Source organism: Sparus aurata, chromosome 1 (genome assembly GCF_900880675.1).
Source record: "Sparus aurata chromosome 1, fSpaAur1.1, whole genome shotgun sequence".
Classification (NCBI taxonomy): domain Eukaryota; kingdom Metazoa; phylum Chordata; class Actinopteri; order Spariformes; family Sparidae; genus Sparus; species Sparus aurata.
The window spans coordinates 20,528,624-20,537,747 of NC_044187.1; positions in this window are offsets into that span (position 1 = coordinate 20,528,624).

Here is a 9,124-nt window from a genome sequence, read left to right on the forward strand (position 1 = left end):
TCCACAATGACAGTAATGACAGGATGGCGCCGAGCAACACCTACCCTCTTATTAAAACCTTCATATTCTATTTGTCATGGGCTTAAGGTGACGCACAGCGAGGTACACACAATGCACACACACGAGTACGCATGCGTTCTATAAGTGTGAGCGAAGCGCGTCCTGCAGCCTCATTACGCAGCTCTAAACATCAGTGAAATAAAAGTCTAATAAGGAACGAGGGTGGAAAAGGTTAATAACCACCCTTATTAATTTTGGATTAAAAACGCTTTAATGAAATCACAGAGCTGTGCTCAATAAACTGTTAAATGTTGCACTTCAGAAGAAGTGCGCCATCGCCCTCTGATCTCTCCCTGCAGCTGTTGTCTTATCTGCTCGGTGGAAGGCATTCTTTCTCTGTTTATTTACTTATTTATTTATTTATTTTGGTGAAAATCAAGACAGCGTAATTGGAAGAGCGTAAGTCATGTGACATGGAGGCTGTTCAGCCATTGGTTGATGAAGTTTGTCCGATTCCTGTTTAAATGAACTTGAGTGACTTAGTGCCGCAGTGACTCACAATGTGTGGGGAATTAAAACGTTTTGTGGGAAAGGGTTTTCGACGAGACGCTCGGGGACAAATCGTGTCTGTCTGCGTGTTTGTGTTTCTGTGTGCGCCTCCTCTGTTTTGTCACCCGGGATGACAGAGTTTGATCATCGTGAGTCACATGATGTCGAAAAAATGCCAGAGAGACAGTCTGAGGATCGGTGTTGTCCAGTAAATATTTACACAACATCATTAACAGCTACCAACAGACTGAATCAACCCAAATGTTAATGAGTTGTGATTGGACCTTTTTACCTCCACTTGTCCTTGACAACAGCACGCAGGAAGGACACAGACTAAATGACAAAATGCTCCTGTGAGCACAGCTCCACTGTGGCTATTTATGGCCAGAGTTTGTTTTCATTACAGATTAAAAGTGAACGACTGCCCAAAACATCACAGATATATATTCTCGATGCTTTTAAAATTATTAATATTCTCGTGCATAATCAATCCACATTAGTAGTAAATGGTTGACGGAGCTGCGGAGTGATGAGGGAAAACAAAGATGACATTAGATGGATGGAGGTGCAGCCTGTGACAGTGGAGGATCTTAAATGAATGAGCTCCAGGATAAAGGCGGTGCAGGGGCCGGTTTAGTTTGTCAGAGCTTTCCAACTTTCTGAGCACGATATTTCGTTCAATTCACACTCTCATGTGTTTGCTCTCATGATCGTGTCTGTTGCGTGAGCTACCTCCTCCAGCCATTAGGAATGTGTCATTGCTGTCTTGGAAAAACCATCTGTGAAAAAAATGCTTGTGACGATGCATTTTTCTGCAAATCTAATTAGTTTTTAAAAATGGTTTATTTAGTTTAAAAGTAGGAAGTTCGCAAACCATAAAAGTAAAACTTCTGCTCATCTGATAAATTTAGAAATTACCTAATTTGGAGCTACGTGGTCTTTGGTTGGTTTTGGCTAAACATTTCTTCCCTTTGCTGAAATATAAGATCTGTATAACCTGATTATTTCATTGCTCTACCAGAGCCAGTTCTTCCTATAGGCAGTACTGTTTAACATTTAAGGCCTTAATTTTCCCCGCTGCCTTAAAGATGAGTTACCTGAATTAAACTTGAATAATTAATTCAGAATTTTCAGGAGTTGTTCTACTGTAAAATGAGTAGACTTATAGGTTCAGCGAGCTTGAGAGAAAATACAATGTACATTCAAATTGAGATAATAAAGATTAAAGGCAGTAGGGGTGGGGCTTGTGGGTGCAGTGTGTGAACACAACATTTGAAGTTGGGTGAGCGGCTCCTCTTGGATGGGTGCTTACTGTCTGTCACCTGGTTGTCCCGCCCTCGGCTGGGGTTACACACCCACTGCCCTAAAAATGATACAGAGAAACGTCCCGAACAAGGAAAAAATACTAGGAAACACAGGTAGAAGGTAGGGTCTCTGCAGATACAGACACCACCACACACTTCTAGTGGGTCTTAAGTGATGATTGATAGGGATTATGTTAACTCTTCCTTTTATTAGACACAAAGAGTGCGTCGCTTTAGCTGCTGTCAGGGCCACTGTGAATCGGTGTTACTGGGATAAAATGAGCTCCCGGTGACCTTGGATCAGGACTGAATTGGATAGTAACCTTAATCATGGTTTCCACCAGTTACTTATTAACATAAAATACTGGGACTTATAGTTCTATCACTTTTAGTCAAGGAAACTACTACTGAAAAGGGTCTTTAGCTAATTTTAACTCTCAAACAAAACATGCTGGAACAAGACAAGACAACAAGACAAACAAGTATGCAAACAAACTTAATTTGATGGGAATTATACAGGAGTAATTTCATACAGTTACAATTTCATCAGTGTAAATCAAAACACTGAAACACATCATAATATTGATGATAAAACATATATTTACTTAAAATGAAAGTCAAAAGATGAACTGATTTAGTCACATTTATAGGTAATGCTTCACAGGGAACAGGCAAATGCTAGGGGCACGGGGCGCTGTACTGCACCGCGCGTAATTTACACACCGCTGGAACATCGTGGGCCATTTGTTAATTATTTTAATCCTCTAACTTAACCAGTATCTGACAGTAATTGGCCTTTTGTGCTTTTCTATATACCTGAAAGATGTTCTGCACAGATTCCTGATATATACAGTGAGATGACCCTGGAGTCCAGCCGTCATACTCAGGAAGTGTCCTGAGCTGAAAACTTCTGCCTTGTTAGCAGGATTATTCTGTGATTATTATGGTAAGGGATGCTGTTGCTTTCCCCTCAGTTTTTACAGTTGAGGCAAGCGACAACACACCTATTACTCTGACTCAGTGTGGCCCCTGTCGCTGATAGCAGAAGCTTGACATTTGCCTTTTCAGTCTCTAAGCTGCTGCTTACTTGTGAAGAAAGAACAAGAATGCGAACTTCGATGCCTTGTTCACCTGGAGTGAAGCTGTGACACTTACAATCAGGCACTGAACTGAACCTGGACTGTGTTTTTTCATATAATGGGACTAAATAACTAATAAGTACAAAAAAGTTTGGTTTTTTTTGTTTTTTTTAACTCCAGCGGATCGCCTCACTTGGCAGCCACAAAACACACTGCAAAAGCTGCAATGTAGTCCTGAGAGCAAATACGGCCATCAAAGTATGTGCTTATTTTTCATCATTGACTGGCTCTGATTGTTATTCTAAGTGTCTGACAACATTATGGAAAGGATCCCCACAGTGAGACCTTTTTGTTAAAGAGTGAGATCCTTTGTGTAGCCGTTTGTATAACTATGCTCAAAGCCATTCATAAAAACAGTAATTTTATCTCTCAGAACACGGGACGTCCTGGTCGACCACTGTCTCCATTGCTTAGTTTGTTTGTGTTAATGTATTATATTTGGTGTTTTGAATGGTTAGTTCAAATCCAAACCACTATTAGATTGTGTTCAGGGATGTAGAGGATACATTTCAAAACCTACCAGCCTAACAGGCTTTTAGACACCAAAACACGAGTGGACACGGCACCCAAGTGTCCTCATGTTCATGAGAATGTTGTGATGGTGCCCTCTTTGATTCCCCCTTATGGTAGATAAAACGGGATAAAGTGCCGTCTAGAATGCCCTTCCAGTGCCTTTTCTGCAAACTTGTGCCCCACCAAATACAGCTGGTACCCTTTTTATTACTTTCGTCCTCGCCCCTCAATTATCCTAAGTCAGTCACTGCCTCAAAATATGCAAAGGTACGGCACAGGTTCAAGAATACTGCAATTAATGATGATGCACCAGCAAAGGCAGTGGAGAATAAAATTGCTAGCAAGTGAACATGGGTGTTAACGATGCAGGATTGAAACTTTTAAGTAAATATGACTTTGCAAGTGTTGGAAGGAAGGAAAAGTTTTAGACACCAAAGATTCACACAATGCTTGGTGACTAACGCTGAATGTGATTGGAATTTGTTTGTGTACAGGAAAACTTCACATGGAGACTTTAAAGACAAAATCCACAGATACAAATCGAGTCAAGAGCTCACAGTTACCCGACTTTACCTCCGAAGCAGAATCTGGCGTTCAGAGAGACTTTTTTCTTTCACTTCATGAATTCTGCTTGATCACTTTGTGATCACTTTTATCTGATATGCCTCTCTTAAGATGTGTTTCTCATTACGAAGGAGAAGACGATAACAGCGGCAATTGATTTGTGACTTCGTTTGACAAATTTGAGCTGAGATCTTAGATTGAGCTTCATTTTTCAATACTTTTTGGATGTTTGTCCTTCATTTGATAGCTAGGAAGGAGATGAGGGAGGAGGATATGAGAGATATGACCCAAAGATATGGTCGCGCGTGCATTTATTGATTCATTTCAGTGACAGAATGAAGAGAAACAATTTGGCACTTTAGTTTTGTTTAATCTAAATGTACCATCTCTGCTGGCTTCTGTCTGTGCAGCACCATTTCCTGATACACCGAGAAAGGATTAAAAATGTCTGACCATGATTAAATGCAGAGCAAATGAGTGATTGTCTTATATTGAATGCAGTGTCCTGAGCAACCCCAGAATGCAGCGAGGCAATGAATCAAACGTTTAAATTTATTGAAGATGCCCATGCCATACATCACGATAAGCTATATGGCTTATCATCATATATAACTACTGCTCCGCGGACCTGTCAGTGGTTCTCATTTTGGTGTAAAAACATTGCACAGTTTTTAGGAATAATAACAGGTGTAGATGTAAGATCTCTTTTCCTGGATTGGACTTGTGAGGACCCTCGTTAACGACATTTATTCCCAAACCCTCTTTAAAGTGTGTTTTTGTAAGTGTCTGCCAATTATCTCGGTGGCTCCATTTCTTTCCGCTTATTCCTGTTAGTGTGCAGATGTAGCCAGTCTATTAAAGATATCAGGGCCTGTTTTTGTTTCAAAGGAACGTATAGGGAAAAAAATAAATAATTGCAGTCATTTTTGTGTTGTTTGAAAAACACCTTCTGCAGTCTCGAAAATTGCTTGCGCTTGGTAATCCGTCTCAATAAACAAGAAGTCTTAATTTGCTTTGTTATAGTTGCTGTGCTATTGTTGTTTCATGGGAGTTGAGTTTTTTTTTTAATTTATTTTTTTTTTTATTCATATTATTTCACACCTACGCTGTGCTTACTGTCAATCACCTGACAACCAGAGGAGGAAATTGAAGCCTCCGCCAGGAAATAATCTCTCAAAAATGTCACCTTTTAAACTCCATGTTAAACTTCTCAGTTTTGGTAGTACAGTCGGCATGTTTTGATAGCCTTAAATATGTTTTTTTTAAACGCTGAATTAAAAGAAAACTGATTAGGAAGATACGAGCTATAATTTAGAATGATGGTTGCATTGTGCTGGATGCCAAAACATAACCTAAGCTTGACCTTAACTCAGTGTTTTGTTTACTTAATGTTCCTCCTGCTACTTGCCTGATAGGCTGCTGTCACTCAGCATGAGTTATTGAGGTGTAACTGATGCGTCATTGTGTGCTATCATTGTTGTATGGATGAGTTAATTCCCCCCCAAAACAAAAATGTTAATTTCTTTCCATCCTCTGGGAATATGGTCTTCATTAGAATAGAAATGCAAGTAAACACACAGACAAATCCCTGTATATACGTATATGTGGGCGAAAGGTAAACAATAGGAAACATTTGTATACAGTATTTGGGTGAATTGTTGTGTCAAACACACACAGATACACACTCGCACAGACAGATTTTCTACCTCCCACTGCAACCTCCCTAAACATAGTGGATTTTTCGTTCTTTTTTTTAAAATTTTTTATCCCCGACAATACTTTCCCTCCACCAACACAAAAGGTTGATGACACCGCGGCTGACTCAGCCAGACGGCAGAAATCTTCATTGTGCTAATTAGATCCTTCGCTGTCTGTTAAAGACTTTTATCTCGCCCCTCATCTCCATGCCCATCTAATCTGGTCTTATCTGCAGGCTCCATCTCAAGGTGATTGCTAAGATAGTCTCTGCCACAGAGTTAAAAGGAACACTATTGTCTGAGTGAGCAGAAATAGTATCTCATTTCCCCTCACTCAAACTTGTCCAAAGTCAGGCTTCATGTTCGTGCGCAGGTGTGTGCGCATGCATATGGGTCTTTTTGAGCACGCGCGTGTGTGTGTATTGTCGCCATCACCCGCGGGAAAAGTCTGTGAATTGGTACAAAATGTCATTTCGTCACTGCAGGCCATCACGCTGCAAACAAAACCAGACACACACATGGAGGCGCACACAATAAAGTTAAATAAAAACACAGCTGGCTTGTTCAAACCCCAGACAATTGGTTTTGTTGCAGGATAAACATTTTTATTCAATGCCGGTACCAGCTGTGTTCGGGTCGTTTTCATAGTGTTTATATACTTTTCTTTTCACATTTGGTTTGTTACATTTGGAGCACCTCAGGGATGCAAACTCCTGCTTTTCTGTTTCGAGCAAACATTTCTGTGAAAAAAGGCTCCAGATGACTTGGATGAGGCAGTTTGACTGTGTGTTGACACCGCAGTGAGCATCCATTTCAGACAGCTGAACACATGAGACAAGCTTAAACAGGGATGGCCACAGATCGGCTGTTTGAAAGCGAGGAAAAGATGCCTGCAGCTTTACTTTTGGCCGACAATTTGGCCAGAACGACACATATCAAATCTGCTCGCTGCATCACCACCGCCGGCACTTCAGGTAGCAAATTCATAGTCATTACATTACCACAATCAAGCTCTGCAGAAGTGGCTTGGAGTGATCTGAATATGCAATCTGATCTAGGTTCCCTGTAGTGTCAAAACTAGATATGTCTTTACTTACTTTTATTGGTGTAAAAAGATACGAAAAAAGAAAATGTAGCACAAAAATTAGGCAGCATTTATTCTCAGCTTGAGTCTCTACAATTCTCACAAAGGATGATGAAGATTGACAGGCTCGGTTGTGCAAGGATTGAGTCATTCTTTACAAATGAAAGGAAAAAACTAGACTAGATAGCAAGAGTTTGCTGATTGAATATTGATTTGTGGCCAGAAATGTTTCTATATGGTTTGAGTTGAAGGCTACAGCAGTAACAGTTTAAAGAAATGCTTCTGAATCAACACTGTTGAATCAACACTTGGTCTTCATCAGCAATTAAATACTAACATTTAAAATTATTTAAACAAGCCTTCTGCCACCCTTTCCATCAAATTATTTTTGAATAATATAAAGAGGATTGGGGAACAAGAATTTGGTGTTGGACACATTTATCTTAAGTAAAGAGCTTATCCACTGTAATGCATCAGCCTGGAACTTCTTTGGTATTTGATTACTCAGAATTATCAATAAAAAGATTACTGTCTTAGACTTATTTTCAGTTGTGATAAAACAAATACTGGGCTTCCACTAAAATACAAAAACATAAAAACAAAAACGAGTAATGTAAAGGTCAACATGGTCTCTTTTATGTTGGCCAATATGGTTAAATGTTTGTTAGGTTAGCAGCAAATAAAACTAAAAATAAAACTTGACCAAGCTTACTGCAGTTAGCCATTACATTATACAGATGGCAAATGATTAGACTTTTGCTGGTTGTGGTAAAATTATAAATTGTGCTTTTTATCCTGAAAGAACATACATATTGATGACTGTATATTGAAAGAGCATGAACAATGTACCAGAGTAGAGAAAGCAATTATTTAGAAAAGAGACGACAATTGAATTCACACTTTTAGTTTAAAGGGAAAACTTTTTGTGGCTTATTGTCTTCTTTTGGGATTCTTGGTAACTCCTTAATTAATTAGTTCAGTGAAATACATTTTTGGTGAAAATAATTGTATTGCGGATATTATTTTCAATACTTTTTTGTTTGCAGTAACAGTAATTTTATTTTGTGTAGTTGCAAATATGTGTTTTCATGGGGGCTGCCAAAAAGCAGCTCAGGGCCGTAGCACATGTTATGATCCACCACAACCTGCAGGAAATCATCCGTCATGTCACTTTTTTTCACCAACTAGCTCCAGGCGATACTTGGGGAAAAGTACTGCTTTGTTACATAAGGTGTCAAAGTTCAGTCCTATTATAATTGTTGAGGCTTTGATTGTTGGTATTTTCGAATGGGATCGTATTACACATTAACTTCCTGAGGCTGAAGGGAATGACATTTGTACTGGAGGTACAGTATTAAGTCATAAAGCAAAGTTAAAATGCGAGTTAAAATTTTGACCAAAGGGCACTGGAGAAAAGATCAAGGGATCGCCAAAGTCATCCATCTTCCGGTGACCATGATTGGCTGTATAAATGAATTCATGTAAATCCATCCAAGAGATGGATATTTTCGTCTGCCGCACCCACACTTTCAGCCCTGGAGTCACATCGCTAGCATGACTAAAAATAAACAAACTTTGGATGGAGTTAGACACCATTATACATCTGCTGAGAAACTTCCAAGTTCTCTGTTACATTTAACACCTTGTTCAGTGTGTTTTTTTAAAATGTTGTTATTGCTTCAATTCACAATGCAGGTGCACCTGTGGGAAAAGACACACAGACCGACCAAGCCAAATTTCTCACATTTTGGCTGTGAGGTTGCCATTACCCACATTGTCGGTCTGTGTTCATGACGCCCAGTCCCCATGTGCGCTGAATGTAGGATGCTGCAACAACATTGTTGGCATTTCTCTGTGTATGAACACATGCACACGGGTGCTCAGTAGCGATTCACAGTAGAATCTTCACCACTGGCTGCATCAATAGATCCTATTAGATTGTGTGGAGCATAAATTAGCATGTTAGTCGAGTGAATTGATTTATTGAATCCACTATGTCTCCACAGGATTTATATTAAGGTTTCATGTGAAGACAAGTGTGTTAACATATCAATATGAGCTAATTAATGCTTTAACTTGCTTGATTAATGGCTTCATCAGCACAGCTGGATTCCTTCATTTCATCATAACGATTAGTGCAGGATATTAAACAGCTAAAGTGGCTCTTAACCTGTTATCTATGTTTTTAAACCCCCGGTGGCCAGAGTAACAACTGATAAAGGCGGCCTGTTATTGTATGTGTTCAATTCCAACCAAACTTTTTAACATTCAGAC